General features: G+C 36.4%; 1 long non-coding RNA gene across 1 annotated transcript; it reads left to right on the top strand.

Annotated features, from left to right (window-relative positions):
• The first annotated feature begins 12,000 nt into the window (after positions 1-12,000).
• LOC117105389 lies at positions 12,001-18,779 on the top strand. The gene is made up of 7 exons (XR_004444891.1): positions 12,001-15,213; positions 15,349-15,475; positions 15,834-15,998; positions 16,276-16,656; positions 16,824-17,003; positions 17,108-17,224; positions 17,332-18,779. It is a non-coding gene; the product is annotated as an uncharacterized LOC117105389 (long non-coding RNA).
• The last annotated feature ends 9 nt before the right edge of the window (positions 18,780-18,788 follow it).

Below are 18,788 nucleotides of genomic sequence, written 5' to 3'. Positions count from 1 at the left end.
ACATTACAATTTGTTTTGTTTTTTGAACCTATTTAATTTCAGTGCGTAGAGTTCTTATCACTCCATCTTAATCTCTCCGCCACACAGTGTAGCTCACATAACCACGTTGGACCGTACCACTTTACTTAGAGGGGAATGTTAGGCACCTAATCACAAATAATAAATGAAATATTCTTAAGACAATACAAACTTTCCTTTCGTATTTATTGTACATTAAAACTTATTTCAGAGTCAAGAGTTACTGGCATATTGTGTTTTTGGTTTAACATCATAAATCCAAAAAAATGTTGATTTATTCAAGGATGTACAATTTCAATTACAATTCAATTTATTTACATTTGTATCTTTTAACATTAATTCAGTACTATAACATTTCACCATACGATATTCCAGTACTGCACCTAAAATCGTTCATACCGGATGATTTAAAATTACATTATTATTAAGTATTAATCAAATTAAAACACATTGTTAAATTTAGTTTGCGAGTCAATAATTCAATAACTTTACAGTTAATACACAAATAATACAAATTCATATACATCATAATTGCACTTAAATAAGAATGATTTAAAATGAAACATAACTACAATACTGTGTGTAATACTTGATAGTAAATTAATTACCCAGCTATAGTAAAAGTTTGCACTCATACATGCTTAGTTTATTACACAAAATCTGAAATCTAGATCTAAATTGTGACTTGCATAAAATACTGTATACATTTATTGGCACTTACGTATTGCTGTTTTATTATCACTTGAGAGTTGCACTTTACATGATATTACATAAAAAAATACACACTGTATTACCCTTACACAAATTATTGCAAAATGATGAAACCAACTTATATTCCCACACTTTAAAAAATAATAAAATAGAGTACAAATATCAGATTACTACATAATTCTTTATGCAAATATACACATTAGTTTATGTACAATTCAATTTTTGGAAGGGCAGCCGAGCCCGACACAGAAAAAATAGCACATTGAAAACTTACAATACTATAATTTGTAAACTGATATTCACACTTTATTTAGACATGTATTTTTATTATGACCAGTGAGATTACAAATTGAACAGAAATACCTATGTACAAGATGTGCACAAGTAGGGCTAGATGTTCAATCCTGTTTGCTTTAAGTAGAATCTGTTGCAGGCAGTCAAGTTGTTTGTGGCTAGTGGCCCTAAAGTAAATCTCTTTATAAAGGCCTACCCATGATTTTGCATCAGCACTGAATGTGTTTAGCTGCTCTATATACATATCACTTCGCATCCTGATATGCAGTGATCCAAAATCTTTTCAAATTGTGATTATTGCATCAATTTTATTGTGCCATGGCATCAACGTCCTAAGATCAATTTTACTTTGTATAAGCCGGTGCTCAGGTCCCCTAAATGCACGGTATGCCAATAATTTTGTGTCTTTGTCTATTGAAAATTTCCATTTGATACCTAATCCTTAAAGAGCTGAAAATTCTGTAAATTTATGCATTTTGTTAAGTCAAAATTTTTTTCAATTTTGTCTTTTGTTACAAGTTCCTTTATTAGTCGTATAAGTTGGTCAGATATCCTAAGAAACATGTGCAATGTGTCCATGATAACATGTGTAACTGGAATTGGTAAGATTGGTTCATGAATACAGCTTACTTTATTTTTTTTGTTTCCAGTCTTTCTAGCATTTACAGTAATACTGTTAAGAATTCTCGCTCCTCTTTCTTCGTTAAACATAGACCAATCAAGTGATACATTGTGTAGCTGCTTTTGGCTGCATTTGCACCACAAACATGGATGCTCACTTGAGGCAGCCCCGATTCCGCAACAGATGTTTAAGAACTTTAAATCGGCACACAATATGAACTTAGCATTAATTTCCATGTCGTTCACATCAAAAGAACTTCGATTTCTAATTACATTATCGATGTCAGCAAAAACTGGCCTTAATAGATTGATTGTTTTCTGGTGGCTCAGTCCTAAAGCCTATCTTGGCTTAATGGAGTCACCACACCTAATACGTGTGTAAAGGTTCATTGTTATGTTATATCCAATTGATATATATTTTTTTAATGTGAAACTCTGAATATAATGAAGCTGAAAGATTCTTAAGCACTTTTTAGCTGTAATGAAATGTATGGAAGGGTAAACATGCTATTGCAAAGCTGGCACAGTATGCCCTTGGTCTTTGGTGATATAATGACAAGGCAAGTACTGTACTGTAACTTGTTGTAGGACCACTTTCTAATTCTAGCTTTAGCTTGTTGATTGAATTTCTCAACTGAGAGGAGAAAAAGAAAAGGGATGGTTCTGAAATGTAACCTTTTGCATCTTTTGAGATGCTCTCTATACTTCTGCACTTCCCAGACTTTCTGGTGATCTTTATTTTTTGTTTAAGTTTAAGTACATTATATCTTACTCTACAGAAGCGTACTCTTTCCTTGGTGCTGTACCATTTCTTCTGTCTCATTCTTCTCATGCTTCTGCTGAAATTCACAACCACCTTCCTCCGGGACCTTTGCATAAAAAAAAATTATTGTAATCATAAGTAAAACTAGAAAGATCCTTTCAATAAAAACTAATTGCCAGATCATTTTTAGTACAACATGGTAATTCGTCAAAGAGACAAGGAAATAATTAACAGTTGAATACCTGAAGCATATTACAGTAGTTCTGCCAAAAGCATGTGGAAATCTAACATTATCATTATGTCTTTGACTGAATTATGAGCTTTGACATGTCAACATCATTTATTTTATATTAACAATTGGCAATATATGGAATTGAAAAAAAAATTTAATTGATTTTGGAGTGAGACAATTTCGAGTATACCCAATCGTAATGTCAGTGATAATGTGACTTAGAAAATATGCCCCTCTTCTCTTCATGACATGAGTTCTCTTCGAATGCAGATGGCTTCTCGTATTCTTCCAGCGTTCACCTAACACTCCTTACCAAGGATTTTTGCATTGTTCCTATCAATAACATGATTCTGTTGTATTGTATGACCAGTTTGGTTGACTTAGACATTAAAATTTATAACAGTTTTCTACTGGCCCTAATAGATTTAGAACTCTTTTCAACTTGAGACAAGTCGCTGAGGTTAGTGGACAATGTACTGTGCCTCCTCAGTTCGGAGCAGCCATGGGATCCTTGGTGGTGGCAAATTTGTATATGGAATTCCTTGAACAACTTGCAATTGTGCCTTTGGATGGTGCTCTGAGGCTGTGGAAACGATATGTGGACAATATATTGGAAATTGTAAAGCAAAACCAAGATTGAAAATCTCACAGACCACCTCAACAATTGCAACCCCACAGCCAGTATCAAGTTTACTTACAAAAGGAAGCAGGATTGCAGTACCTTTCCTTGAATTGTACATAAAGCTGACAGAATCAAATTACTTGATAGTCTCTCATACAGACCAAAAGATCTAATCACCACACTTCCTATGAACTTGGAGTCATACATACTCTTTTTGATTAATTGAGTAGTATTATGAAAGAGGAAAAACATAAACATCAAAAAGAGGAAAAAATTGAAACAGCAATTAAGCACTGCAGTATCCAAATCGGTCGAGCAAACATTGACAACAAACAGAAAAAAGGTAACAGCAAGAAAGCTGACAACAGCAAATTCAAGTAAGGTACTTTTCATACCATATAGAAGGTCATTCACAAAAAGTGAATCGGAATAGTGACAGTTATGCATCACAGTGTCACTCTTTGTAAATTGTTTGTCCATTCCAAGGACAAGCGTGAACCACAGAATACCACAGACTGTACCTATGAGGTTCCTTACAGCAATTGTGATAATACTTTTAACGTAGAGGAAACTGGCAGACAATTTGGAAAAACATCTTCAGTGGAGAAATGGTATAACTAATTCTTCTTCTTATCAAGTCACTACGTAGCTAGTATGTATGATTTAGCTTGCGTAGTGTGGTAGAAGGATTCGCAGGATAGAAACCTGACATGGGCCGCGTCGTAAATGCTCCTTCTGTGGCCAGAAGGGGACTAGAGATGGACCAGTACACCGGGGTAACACCCTACTCTTCTCGAATGATGTACTGGGTTCATTAAAGTGCACACGAGCCAATTGTGTACACTGGACCTACGGTTTAAAGTCCTTATCGGAGAAGACTTGCCTTATATATAGCTAATTTATTAGGGTCAATAGAAAACAGTCACAATGTGGAATGTTTAAGCCAACCACGACTGAACATGTAGTACAACAGATGTTATAGATGGAACAATGCGAAAATCTTTGGTAAGGAGTGTGATGTGAATGCTAAGAGAATACGAGAAGCCATCTGCATTCAAAGAAGAGAACTTCTGTCTCTTATACACATCTGTCCTTTGAGAACCATAGCATCAAGTAAACTGTCCTGATATATTCCCCGGCTATTTTTAAGCATGTTGCTGCTGTTATTACTCGAATCATATAGTAGGTTACTTATTCATTCCTTCATCTTTAAGGATGTAACCTCAGTGTACTATGAAACAATTCTATGTTCCCACATGATTTCTAAGGCCCAATTCTTCTGTTGTTCTTTGTGTCTCTCAAAGATAAACTTGGCGAAAGCTTCAGCATTTTTCGTCTGATTAGGAGCAGCGACTTCGCCACCTTCTCCCGGTACAATAGTGTCAAACAATTTTTGCAGGTGCATGTGACCAACAAATGTAACTTCCCATAGCTGCAGGTATTTAAATTCATCACCACTCACTGGGCCCATAACCCTGTCTCTTATACACATCTAGATGTGTATAAGAGACAGTTCCTGTACGATTCTATCTATATTATCTTTATAAATAAATTTTCTGCAGTAATACCCGCCAAGTATGTCTGCTAACTCATCGGTATCATCTGGGAGTACTTCTAATGAGAATTCAACCACCTCTCATTTGGATTGGGGGATAAAATTGAGAAAGCAAGCCTTGGTATCAACTATCAATACTGGTTAAGGAGCCAAATATTGCTGTTGCTCCTTTAGAGTAATTACCATTGAGAATGTTCTATATCGTTAGGACGGTAGTCCTTTGAGAACCATAGCATCAAGTAAACTGTCCTGATATATTCCCCGGCTATTTTTAAGCATGTTGCTGCTGTTATTACTCGAATCATATAGTAGGTTACTTATTCATTCCTTCATCTTTAAGGATGTAACCTCAGTGTACTATGAAACAATTCTATGTTCCCACATGATTTCTAAGGCCCAATTCTTCTGTTGTTCTTTGTGTCTCTCAAAGATAAACTTGGCGAAAGCTTCAGCATTTTTCGTCTGATTAGGAGCAGCGACTTCGCCACCTTCTCCCGGTACAATAGTGTCAAACAATTTTTGCAGGTGCATGTGACCAACAAATGTAACTTCCCATAGCTGCAGGTATTTAAATTCATCACCACTCACTGGGCCCATAACCCTGTCTCTTATACACATCTAGATGTGTATAAGAGACAGTTCCTGTACGATTCTATCTATATTATCTTTATAAATAAATTTTCTGCAGTAATACCCGCCAAGTATGTCTGCTAACTCATCGGTATCATCTGGGAGTACTTCTAATGAGAATTCAACCACCTCTCATTTGGATTGGGGGATAAAATTGAGAAAGCAAGCCTTGGTATCAACTATCAATACTGGTTAAGGAGCCAAATATTGCTGTTGCTCCTTTAGAGTAATTACCATTGAGAATGTTCTATATCGTTAGGACGGTAGTCCTTTGAGAACCATAGCATCAAGTAAACTGTCCTGATATATTCCCCGGCTATTTTTAAGCATGTTGCTGCTGTTATTACTCGAATCATATAGTAGGTTACTTATTCATTCCTTCATCTTTAAGGATGTAACCTCAGTGTACTATGAAACAATTCTATGTTCCCACATGATTTCTAAGGCCCAATTCTTCTGTTGTTCTTTGTGTCTCTCAAAGATAAACTTGGCGAAAGCTTCAGCATTTTTCGTCTGATTAGGAGCAGCGACTTCGCCACCTTCTCCCGGTACAATAGTGTCAAACAATTTTTGCAGGTGCATGTGACCAACAAATGTAACTTCCCATAGCTGCAGGTATTTAAATTCATCACCACTCACTGGGCCCATAACCCTGTCTCTTATACACATCTAGATGTGTATAAGAGACAGTTCCTGTACGATTCTATCTATATTATCTTTATAAATAAATTTTCTGCAGTAATACCCGCCAAGTATGTCTGCTAACTCATCGGTATCATCTGGGAGTACTTCTAATGAGAATTCAACCACCTCTCATTTGGATTGGGGGATAAAATTGAGAAAGCAAGCCTTGGTATCAACTATCAATACTGGTTAAGGAGCCAAATATTGCTGTTGCTCCTTTAGAGTAATTACCATTGAGAATGTTCTATATCGTTAGGACGGTAGTCCTTTGAGAACCATAGCATCAAGTAAACTGTCCTGATATATTCCCCGGCTATTTTTAAGCATGTTGCTGCTGTTATTACTCGAATCATATAGTAGGTTACTTATTCATTCCTTCATCTTTAAGGATGTAACCTCAGTGTACTATGAAACAATTCTATGTTCCCACATGATTTCTAAGGCCCAATTCTTCTGTTGTTCTTTGTGTCTCTCAAAGATAAACTTGGCGAAAGCTTCAGCATTTTTCGTCTGATTAGGAGCAGCGACTTCGCCACCTTCTCCCGGTACAATAGTGTCAAACAATTTTTGCAGGTGCATGTGACCAACAAATGTAACTTCCCATAGCTGCAGGTATTTAAATTCATCACCACTCACTGGGCCCATAACCCTGTCTCTTATACACATCTAGATGTGTATAAGAGACAGTTCCTGTACGATTCTATCTATATTATCTTTATAAATAAATTTTCTGCAGTAATACCCGCCAAGTATGTCTGCTAACTCATCGGTATCATCTGGGAGTACTTCTAATGAGAATTCAACCACCTCTCATTTGGATTGGGGGATAAAATTGAGAAAGCAAGCCTTGGTATCAACTATCAATACTGGTTAAGGAGCCAAATATTGCTGTTGCTCCTTTAGAGTAATTACCATTGAGAATGTTCTATATCGTTAGGACGGTAGTCCTTTGAGAACCATAGCATCAAGTAAACTGTCCTGATATATTCCCCGGCTATTTTTAAGCATGTTGCTGCTGTTATTACTCGAATCATATAGTAGGTTACTTATTCATTCCTTCATCTTTAAGGATGTAACCTCAGTGTACTATGAAACAATTCTATGTTCCCACATGATTTCTAAGGCCCAATTCTTCTGTTGTTCTTTGTGTCTCTCAAAGATAAACTTGGCGAAAGCTTCAGCATTTTTCGTCTGATTAGGAGCAGCGACTTCGCCACCTTCTCCCGGTACAATAGTGTCAAACAATTTTTGCAGGTGCATGTGACCAACAAATGTAACTTCCCATAGCTGCAGGTATTTAAATTCATCACCACTCACTGGGCCCATAACCCTGTCTCTTATACACATCTAGATGTGTATAAGAGACAGTTCCTGTACGATTCTATCTATATTATCTTTATAAATAAATTTTCTGCAGTAATACCCGCCAAGTATGTCTGCTAACTCATCGGTATCATCTGGGAGTACTTCTAATGAGAATTCAACCACCTCTCATTTGGATTGGGGGATAAAATTGAGAAAGCAAGCCTTGGTATCAACTATCAATACTGGTTAAGGAGCCAAATATTGCTGTTGCTCCTTTAGAGTAATTACCATTGAGAATGTTCTATATCGTTAGGACGGTAGTCCTTTGAGAACCATAGCATCAAGTAAACTGTCCTGATATATTCCCCGGCTATTTTTAAGCATGTTGCTGCTGTTATTACTCGAATCATATAGTAGGTTACTTATTCATTCCTTCATCTTTAAGGATGTAACCTCAGTGTACTATGAAACAATTCTATGTTCCCACATGATTTCTAAGGCCCAATTCTTCTGTTGTTCTTTGTGTCTCTCAAAGATAAACTTGGCGAAAGCTTCAGCATTTTTCGTCTGATTAGGAGCAGCGACTTCGCCACCTTCTCCCGGTACAATAGTGTCAAACAATTTTTGCAGGTGCAGTCCCGTGTGCAATATATAGCCCATGTGCACGTTAAAGAACGCAGTACACTCTTTAGAAAAGAGTAGGGGATTGTCTCCCGGTGTACTGCCCAATCACCACCAGAAGGACCCCACTGGAAATAGTTTTCTTCTAGACTTTCCTGGGCTATCCTTGGTGTCCAATCCAATACTTTGTATTATGAACAGGCAAGCATAATCCTCCCATTAAGTGAGGCTTACCGGAGAAGTTAATGTTTGATCCTGATTCTATGTAGGTATCTTACACGAACAGGATCACATGAGAAGGCAATACGCATGCGCAGCTTCACACTCGCATCGTACACGGAAAAGGGTGGATGAGGGAGAGCATGTGATCCCTTTTGTGTATAAGATGACTACATGGAATCCCCATCAAATTTCAACTTTCAGGTAAGTCTCGCTGAATGGTAGGATTCTATTACGTCATTATTATTATGAGATTTTAAAGCAAATCAAACACAATAATGAAGTCTCTGTATACACACGTATACGTTATTCATAAAGGCAACATACTCACTAAACTGAACTTCATAACATTCTCTGCAAATGGGTCATCTAATTTAGGTATATGTTTATCATAAAATTTGGCAAAGGTGCTCTCGGAATACCACCCAGCCGTCATTAAAATACTCTCAACATGAACACCATATTGTTTTGCTTTAGAAGATACTGTGAGGCTTAAGCATACAAAGATCAATGCCAGCCAGACTTTGTTACGTCCTTTATAAATGGATTAACGAAACTAATAAACAATTGAAAGGTACTACCTCGAATGTTCTGTGTTCGAGATAAGTATGCATCTAGCTTATGGTAAACACACAAATTTTTATCAACCAAATAAAGTTTCAAAACAACTTGGGGGGTGAAAGTACACTTTCGCTTATAAACGATATTGAGCTGTAAATTATTGGTCCGGCCAAACCAAACCAGCTGGACCGCTTGTGATGCCCTAGGTCATGGTTTGAGAAGCAAATGCTATTGGCTACCATCACATCGTAGTATGCAACAACTGTATTTGGGGTGCTGAAATTCACTAAAGCAACCTATAACCAAAATGGACAAGGACTTAAAACGTATGATAATGAAAATGATGACAATCTAATGAATGAAAACGAACTAATTTACCTTCACAAAAAGACGCTTAAAATACAGAAAGAGTTATTGGGTGAGATAGGTTTACAGCAAAAGGGAAGAAAAAAGGGAAGTGTTAAATACTGTACAGTATTTTTATAAATTTTCGATGTCGGTTATTGTTGTACGTATTGACTTGATTCTCCTCGCTGGCTGTATTAAAACCAGGTGCTTTTCTGTAGCGTTCAAACCTACAAAACCATGCAGGCCATTCTTCAGGTCGCTCGAATTAGAATGGTTGAGGTGGATTAAAACTGCTGCTTGAGCCATCATAGAATAATCTTGAGTTATATCCCACTTCTGACACCATGTATTGTTATGTGTTTTATGCGCTAACAAATTTAGGCACAACAAGTATATCTCTGGGCTATTGTATTGTATGCTAATGCCACAATTATAATATTATTTAATATAGTTAAAGGGAAGTTCAAGAACAGAAAACCATTTGTGGTAAAATCATATTTGATTTCTTTGGAAGGCAATTGCTGCGAAAAATACAAATTTAAACGTACAATGTACTCAAAGAAATAGACAACGTACTCAGAAAAATAGACAACGTACTCACACAAACATACAACCTACAAAGGGAAATAGACAAATCTACTACGTACGAGCACAAACGTACAACGTACGAGCACAAACGTACAACGTTCACCTAAACGAACCACTTGTTTGAGTCTTGTGTTCCAGATGCCTTTTCCCTTTACCCGCGAAAAACCAATATTCTACTGCCCTATCCGGAGAATACTCATCAACGCTACATCCATCAACTGATATCTGCATGAGGTCATTCAAAGTGTCTGGTAACAGGGAGGTTCTGTGGCTGGTTTTTACCCGATTCATAGTTGAAAATCCCCTTTCACAAGCAGCTGTGGATGGACTTAGAGTAAGAAGTGCCTGCACCAAAACAAGTACTTTGCTCAGGTGTGGTGGATTCTCTCTCAATAGATCCCCATATAAGTCAAGAAACCGTCCAACTCCTCTGTGGGCAGCCATCCAGGTTTTAAAGTCTGACCACTCATCAGGGATCGCCTAAATTTCGCCATCTGTCAACACTGATTTAAAATGCTTGACAAGTACTTCAATGTCTTTGTCGCCATAAACCGACAATATCAAAAATCAAAAATATATCGAAATATCAAATATATCAAAACAAGACAGTGGCTCTTGGCTTAAGTTTGCAAATCGCGCATCAAGGTACTTAACACTATCATCCAAGATCTTGTTGAAGTCGCTGCTGCTTTCTGGGATAGCCTCAGTTACCAAGCGAGATTGCCTTCTTCTGTTGGTTAGGTTTTTTACCTGAAGAAATTGATGATTTTCACCTGAATAAATATATAAGCCTAATGTTTGCAAAGACATACATTTATATTTAACAAAGGGAAACACACAATGAAAAAAAATATATTAGAAAAGAAGTGTTACAATACTTTTTGTTTTAAAACATTAAAAATCTTGGATTAAAACTTAATAAAATATGTGCAAATTACTGAATTAGTAAATAAAACAAATTTTAAGTTTCAATTCAAAATTTTAAACTAAAATGAAATGCATTATAATTTTCATATATACATTCACAATATTTAGCTTTATAGGTAGCTTTATTCGAGGTAAAATTATATAATGATCTTGTTAGAAAATTATTATCCTATGGTTTATTAAGTATTTAAAAAGGCACTGTATTTGAATTCCTGTCATCAATAATATTTATTAATCAATGTATTAGTCATAAATATAAAAGTATGGTATATAGCAATAAAATTTACCTGTCAGGAGGTCATCGAGCCTTGCTGAAGATTCTCAGGGACTGTCTTCAGTCTTATCAATTTTGATGTGGTGGACTCTATGGTTTGCTTCACATGCCCAATGAATATCTGTTCGTGCTGAAAACTCTCACTACACTTGGATAGAATCGTCGAGTAATCAATCATAAAATGAAGAAATCTCACAAACTTAATGGTTTGCATTGTCTGCAATAGGCCTTTGGCTTTGGCAGCTTCTTCACCCCTCAGGGAATTTGAAAGGTTCCCTAAATGCATAATTGTTGCCGCATAATTGTTTTCAGTAGCCTTCAGGCTCCTGAGTCGGCTGGGTATCCATCTTGTAGATCTTGAAAAAAGAAGATAAACTACTATGCTGTCTCTTATACAATTCCTGCATCAGCCCGGAGGGCAGTGTAGAATTGTTTTCAGTAGCCTTCAGGCTCCTGAGTCGGCTGGGTATCCATCTTGTAGATTTAAGCCCACTGAAGTGAGCTACATTTTCTTCTATAGCTTTCCAATCTCTTTCAGTTCCCTTCTTTTCTTTGGTGAGTAAAGTACAACTTGAAAATTCCCTTAATTGTATCTTCGAATTCTTGTACGTAGGGTAGCTTTTTGACAGCATCTAAAACTGCCAACTCCATTCACGTCTCCCATCATAACACTTGCTCCATCAAAGTTAGCACAAATTACCTTGCTGAACCATACGTCTGGCGAAATCCCAACATCAGCAGCAGCATGATCAATAGCATCAAGGATACCTGCTGCATGGCCATGTTTGACGTCCACTATCTTCACCATCCTTGTTTGAGGTGATCCATTTAATAGGAATCTAACATACACGATCTCCTGCTCAATTATTCCGCTGTCTGTGCTACCATCTGATAGCACAGATAGAAATCTTGTGTTGCCAGCTGTTAATTGTTCAGTTGTTTTTTTCTCTTTGAACGTGTGCCATACTTCTGATGAATTCACGGCATGCAAGGTCATTAATGTAGGGGTTTTTCAGTCCCACTCCATTTGCCATTTGGAGCTTACACAAGCTTGGAAATTTAGCTGATGCTAATTCCTCCTTTGCAACATAATAGGCAGTGCGGAACAGTTTCTGGAGAACTTCAAAATTTTCCGCATTCATCTTTGTAATAGCCTTACACATTGGTGTATCTTTTGGGTTTTCCTTTGCCCGTTTGACTTGCACGCACATTGAGTGTGACTTGGATTTGTCATGAGTTTGGATAGACTTCTTTCAGAAACTTTCGCATCCCAAGTAAAACGAACTTTGCGTGTTTGCTTTGTCTGGGCAGTCTTTACACACACGGCAGTACATAAGTCCCAGTGCACTATCATGTCATCATAATAATTTTCAAGGTTATATTTTATGTCGGGCTCTTCGCTTTACATTAATATGCCATTATATTGAGTCAAATCTACAACATCACAATTAAAATAATTTATGCTAAAATAGGTTAGGCCTATTGGGAATTAACAAGGAAGGTTATCACCAAATTTAATCCGCTACAGCGTTACAAAGAAATGAGAAAAGAAAAATGAAAATAACTAATAACTAATGATATAATTGTAAAAAAAAAAATTAAAAAAAATAATCGTTTTAAATATACTAGTAAAGGTAATTTTATCTGTCTTGCCATGAATGATATCGCCTTCTGTGGGACGTTGCCTCAGCCTCACTGCGAAAGGCAAAGGCAGGGCATATGGAACACTTTCCAGCAACTGATGGCATTGACACATCAAGTGTATCCCACGAATCTAATTTGAGGATTTCATGAATTGTATGAAAACTAGAGATATCTTTTGCATTGGTGATAGAAGCCTTCCCCTATTAAAACAGAAATTTATAAATTCATTGGCACGAATTGGATTTTCTGAACAGTGGGTACAATATGTGTCTTTGCATTTTGTAAATCTACGTGTTGTAACATGAATTGAACCTCATCTTTAAAGGTACAGGTAAACCTTACCACTGTTTGCAGTCATTACATTGTACACCGCATCGTAGTCGTTGTACGGTTGTTCTTCAATTGGAACGCCTGCGAATTCAACATTTTGGAGGTATGTTCCTAGTGTCTCCATTGCTTGGTCGAATACCTGTCCTTCTTTTTGATGTTTTTCCTCCGGTGTCAGTTGTTGTTTCCATGGTGGTACAGTAGATTTTCCCCGTTCAAGATATCGGGAAGGGACACTGATGACAGGCGGTTCGTACACGGAGGCCACGCATGCTCTATGGGGTTGCATGCCGATTGCCCTGGTGCGTCCAACATACTGTCCTTGCGTGTTAATCTTCTTGTTGGTTTTTTCCTACACACGTCTCATTGCTGACACACGTGCGTAGTCCGCCAAGCCATGGAGAATAGTGGAACCAGTAAAACGCTACATATGTATTTTAGAGCAGGTCAGAGGTTGCTTTTTATATTTTTAATGTAAGATTTTATTGTACGATTTTATTAGTTAAAGTAATACGGGGTCCAGACTTTTGTCATGACAAGTTACTTTTGCTCTGTCCCAGTACATTGTTGCTGCAACATCATGACACTGGGTGATTTTATGGTAACAACAGGAGTGAGGTTCTGAGGTTACCTATGCTTCGCGCGAACTTAAAATGAATTATTAGGCCAACGTTTAAGGATCGTTCACACCAAGCACGAATTCAGACTGTTATGATAAACGCGTGCACAATGGATTATTTTTATTACAGTGCGTAAATTTGGTGCACTGGACCGAATTCGTACTTGGTTTATACGACGCTTTAAGATGGAAACAAACAAATATTAGGCCTACCTAATTTCACTTTGTTTTTGTTGTCAACAGAAATTACATTGCAGGCATCAGGAAAACCTGCACAGAGTTGAACACAGTATTTCACTCTAGCATTATAAAAATGTGCGTTCACGTGGTCCTTCTTACGACTTATCTTTGCGAGGTACATTTGCATCAATATAGCCTTTATATCGCTTCGATACAAATGTGTTGCGTAGTCGGTGTACAGGAATTTCGACGTCTATGAATTATGAATTATTATTTTGCAAACTCAGTTGCAAAAGACCGTTCCACAGCTCAGCAAATTGTAGAACAACTTAAATTTGATTTGAATAACTGCAAGAAGAATGCTTTCTCTCTGAACAGCTTCTCCGCTATATGGAATGTTATGTGAAGTCTGTTACCACGATATCTAGGTAAAAAACCTTTTTTATAGCCTCCCTCTTCCAAAGCGTTTCTAAAGCCTCTTGGGTCACCCTTTCCCATCTGCATACCTCATTTTACTGATGTTGTAAACGAGTCGCTGGGCAATGCAGCCATGGCTATACAAATCCTTCTGCTGGTTGTTAGTTTCTTTTTCCAGTCCTGTCAATAATGAGCTACAGTCTTTGGCTATGGTTTCTAGTGGGTGGAGATGGCAATTTAATTCTGTAACTGTGGTGTTCCACTTTTGTTCTACTAATGCTATAGATCGTTTGCAAGTGACGTCACATATTCCGTGTCGGCCATTAGTGAGGCTATGCAACACGACGCCACAAGATGGCAACCGATGGTAGAATAGCGTTTTCGCAGTATTACCAGGAACTTCCTACAGATTGCAAAGCCAAATATTTAGAAAAGGCGTTAGAATGTGGGAATATAGACCCATTTAGTTATTCTATAAAGTTTCTAGATGACATTTTCTTGTGGCCATCGGTCACATATCCCGATATAGTAAATTATTTGGTGTTTTCAACAAGCTTTGTCACAGGCCGTCAGATGAAGGCATACAAATTCATGGAGAGTTACAATTATTTCTTATCCGGTTGGGTAAGAAATATTGGCGTTATGAAGGTGGAGAGAGAAGGAAAAGTGTTATATGCAAGGGTAAGTCTGCACTGTAATAACAAAATGCCGTATCATATTCGATCCTAGACTTACTGTAGGGCCTAGGCCTAGAAAATAGGCAATAGGCTACTAACTACTAAGTACTAGGCCTAGCCTAGGCTAGCCCTAGGTCAACATAAATGGGCCACAGTGTGTCGTCACTGACATTAGTCACTATTGAGAAGTAGAGTAAGGGCTGGTAAATATTTTTGTTTTGCCAATTCGTAATTCATATTATTTTAGGCCAATAATTGCTTTTCTTTGAATAGAAGGTAACCACTCCCAGAGGATGAATGAAACTCCATTAAAAACCTGGGTTCTCCTTGAGGCTAATAGTGAAGTAGTGACTGGTCACTGTGACTGTATGGCAGGGTAAGTTGTCAAATATCCAAATGTCTTGTGATTTAAGAAAATATTAAAATATTTTTTTTCGATAATGATTCAGTCACAGTTATTACTGAAAGGTTATATTTGTAATAAAACGTGTGTATTTTTCTACATCAACAGATTAAGTGAGGTTTGCAGCCACATTGGAGCAGTGCTGTTTGCAGTTGAAGCAGGAACCCGGATGAGGGACCAGCAAACCTGTACAGAAAAAAGCTGCCAGTGGGTTTTGCCCACTAGTTTAAAGCAGGTAATCATACCACAATTTGCATAAAAATATATTCATTAATTTAAAGAAAAATATATCAGACATGCCGCTGCAAAATGTATTACTGTATAACTATATAATTTATTGCACTGTAAGTTTACAGTTTATTTTCAAATAATTTATGTCCTGAAGGCTTGTCAAATAATATATTGAAAGTTGTTGTGGTAGCTAATTTCGCTCAACAATACCGTGCCTAAATTAGGAAGGTGATTAAAGAAGGTACAAGCAACCATAATATTTACTATATTAAATATTAGTGTAATGGTGTAATATGCTTAAAAGCGAGCTTTTTATATATGTTTTTCTTTCCTTTTTTTTTTTTTTTTCCTGTTGGTTACAGGTACCATATGTTGAGGTACGTCAAAAAGACTTCACATCTGCCAAAAAAAAAAAAAAAATTCTTGATAACTTAACATCACCAACTGCACTAAGACGTTTGAATGCCCACACTCAGGTGCTGGACTGCAGGCCAACAGAAGAAGAAAAATTAAATTTAATGAGACAGGTAATGTGAAACGATTCTTGGTATAGTCTGATTTAATATGAGTTGGGTAGGTGCAATTATAGTAATGATAGAAATAATATAAAATAGAGTATTGATTATATTGATAAATTTATTAACCAAAGTCAGTTTTCAAGTGTGCATTAAAATGCATCATTGTGGAAAATACAATCACTTAATATGATGATGATGATATGTTAGTTATTTTGGTGATAATTTTTTTTTTTCTGTCTTAAATGGCGTTAATTTTAAATCTATTATTTTTTTTTTTCAATCACAGGTAAGCGAAAGTGGAAACAAATCTGCAATCCTTTCAATACTGCCTGGGTTTTGTGAGGAGTTTGTGCCAGCACAAAAGTTGCCTTTCAATTTAACATCATTGTTTGACATTGAGGCCCTTGAGCTCCAGTTCAACGATCTTCTGTTGAAATTGTAGAGAGATTGAAACGTCTATAATACTTACTGAGGAAATGGTACATAATGTGGAAAAACAAACCAAGGAGCAAGCAAATTCAAAGGAATGGTTTAAGTACAGATCTGGTCGGATAACCGCATCCAGAATGAAGGCAGTATGCCATACAGATGTGGCTAAACCATCGGTTAGCCTCATTAATGCTATTTGCTACCCAGACAAGTTGCAGTTTTCAAATGCAGCCACCAAGTGAGTATGAAAAACACATTTATTTTTAATAAACATATAACCTTTATATATTATTTTGAAATTAACATAAAAATATGCAATTTTTAAAAACAGTGTGTACTTACACATTACTTTCAATATACAAGAGTAGGTTATGTTTCATTATTCTTAAATTATTGTTTTCTCAGATGGGGATGCAACCATGAAAAGACAGCGCAGATGCTATATTTCGAGATCCAGAAATGTAACCATGAAGACTTGGTGGAGATAGTGGACTCTGTTTGAATGTGGACTATGCATATATGGGTGCCTCTCCTGATGGGGTTGTCAATTGTAAATGTTGTGGAAGTGGAGTCTGTGAAATCAAGGTAACTTTTTTATTACTATTAAATTTAAATATTAAAATGGATAGGTGAAAAAGATTATTTGAAATTATGCAGATCATAACCAAACAATATCTATTGTCTTTCAGTGCCCTTTTTGCTTTAAAGATGAAACAATTGAAGACACTGCTGCCAGTAAAAAATCATGTCTTCAACAGACTGAGAATGAGATCCAGCTGGACAGGAAACATGCGTATTATTATCAGGTACAGTAATAGTGAAAATGAATGTGTAAATGGACAGTGCAGAATTGCAAAACTCGGATTTTTATCACTAATGCATGTGCATATTTTTGTTTTTTTTGTATTTGTAGGTCCAGTGTCAAATTCTGATCTGTAAAGTGAAATATTGTGATTTTGTGTTGTATACAAGGAGGGAATACAATTGAAAGGATTTATCCTGATGCAGAATTCTTACAACAAATGATAGGCAAAGCAAAGCATTTCTTCCAAGTTGCTGTTCTCCCTCAACTGATAGGCAACTGGAATAGGTATTGAGAGTACCTGTACGGGATGAGAATGTGCATCTATTTTGTTATTGCAAGCAGGAAGACAATGGTATGTTGACAGTTAGCTGCAAGAACAGCGAATGTGCATGGCAACGTTTCCACCTGGACTGCCTAGGACTTAAAAGGGTCCAAAATCTGTAAACTGGCTGTGCCCAACATGCCGTAAAATCCCTCATCTGAAGAACCAGAAAAGAACAGTGCGCAAGACAGCGGTACTCAAAGAAGCTAATGTTTAGTGCCTTTTTACAAGTGTACACAAAGACATACTGACGGCTGCCATATTCAGTTAAAATGTGCATTACTGTAAATGAGTAGGCCGACTAGCAAAATACATTTTACTGAATTTATAAATTCCATGTATCATTAAAGATGGAAAAATTTATTTTTATTATTATACTTGTATGGTTTTCACTATGTTTTAGGTTTGTGCAATTTTTTATCATTTTAAATTGGACATACTATTCAGTTAAGTGCAACGGACTAACAGAATTTAATTTATTAACTCGTACTTTTATGGTTTTCAATATTTAATATATTTTTGCAATTTTTCATCAGGTGCTTTTCTCCCCATTGTCATTTTAAAGTGGACAGTTGCAGTTAGTAATAATATGAGCAACGCTGTGTTTAAGACTATAGAATGTTTTTCTTTGTTATTTAGCAGAAACTCATCCCATACTTGTAGGGTTTTCAATATGTAATAAGTTTGCAATTGTTGATCAGGTGCTAATTTCCTTATTTGTGGCAAAAGCCAGCCAAACCAGTCACTCGTCGGAAAAATAGATTTTTAGTTATTAATAGAGTGTCAAACAGCAAATTTAGAGTTATAAAATGGTAAAAAATTATTTCGTTATCCCCTAACATGGTTTGCAACAAGTGACTAGTTTGGCTTGTCTTTGCCACAATTACATACTTAAGGTGATCTTACTATGCACACTCAAGGAAGTGCTTTTGCTGTTATCAGTTAACCCTTAAAATACCAAATTTCCCAGTGTGTACTACCACAGGAAACTGTATTATATTTAGTACTATCACTTGTTATTACTGGTTTTGAAGGCTACTCTCTTCACATGTGTTTTTTGACGGTTTCTGTAAAATTTATGAAAGAACATTTCTAAAAACATATGTTCCTTATACATTTAGCTATCTTTTGATATATGATTTGTAAATTTTGGAGTTCATTTTGTATATGAAAAGTATATATAAAAAATATAAAGCTTGTAAAATAAGTTTTTTATATCAATTCTATGTATAATTTCAACCAA

The sequence above is a fragment of the Anneissia japonica genome, unplaced genomic scaffold, assembly GCF_011630105.1.
Source record: "Anneissia japonica isolate Jap-2015-1 unplaced genomic scaffold, ASM1163010v1 scaffold287796_len146068_cov175, whole genome shotgun sequence".
Lineage (NCBI taxonomy): Eukaryota > Metazoa > Echinodermata > Crinoidea > Comatulida > Comatulidae > Anneissia > Anneissia japonica.
This window is presented reverse-complemented; position numbering and strand designations above follow the sequence as displayed.